The sequence below is a fragment of the Brassica oleracea genome, chromosome C3, assembly GCF_000695525.1.
Source record: "Brassica oleracea var. oleracea cultivar TO1000 chromosome C3, BOL, whole genome shotgun sequence".
NCBI lineage: Eukaryota > Viridiplantae > Streptophyta > Magnoliopsida > Brassicales > Brassicaceae > Brassica > Brassica oleracea.
Window position 1 is genome coordinate 64,264,926 of NC_027750.1, and position 635 is coordinate 64,265,560.

Genomic DNA, 635 nt, shown 5'->3' on the forward strand with positions numbered 1-635 from the left:
TTGCTTGGCCTGACACAGTTGCTGATGCACCGATCAGTCTCCTTCCTGGTACCAGCTGCACAACCATGCTTCAGAATCTCTGCGCTGTAGAACTTCCTGCCTTACTCCCTGTCGTACGTCCCGACGCACTTCCTGACAAGTTCCTTTGGCTTCACTTTTTGATGTGCTCCCATGCACAAAATGTGATAGCCCCTTCTGTTGTACGCCAGTACTCTCAGCTCCTCGGTATCCCAGTCTCCAATTCGCCTAGGCTGGTTGTCCCATTGAGAGTATCTTATCCAAATTCTTGAATCCAGTGTTGAGCATCCTGATCTGTTTGCGATTCTCAGCCAAATCACGTTCCAGCCTCATTGCTCTCTCACGTTCATCAATAGCAACCTCCCTCAGTTTGCTAACCTCCTTCTCCAGAGACTCATAATTCTCATTTACAGCAGCAAGTTCTTCAGCAAGATCTTCATACTGCTCACGGCTCTGCACCAGATCGTGTTGCAACCTCATATTCTCATTCTTGAGATTCAACCACTTGTTGAGCATCACGTGATAATCCTCAGAGTCTGTACAGACATCTGAATCCGAGGATTCACTAGATTTCTCTTTGCGTGCACCAAATGCAACCATATTCTTCATCACCTTTC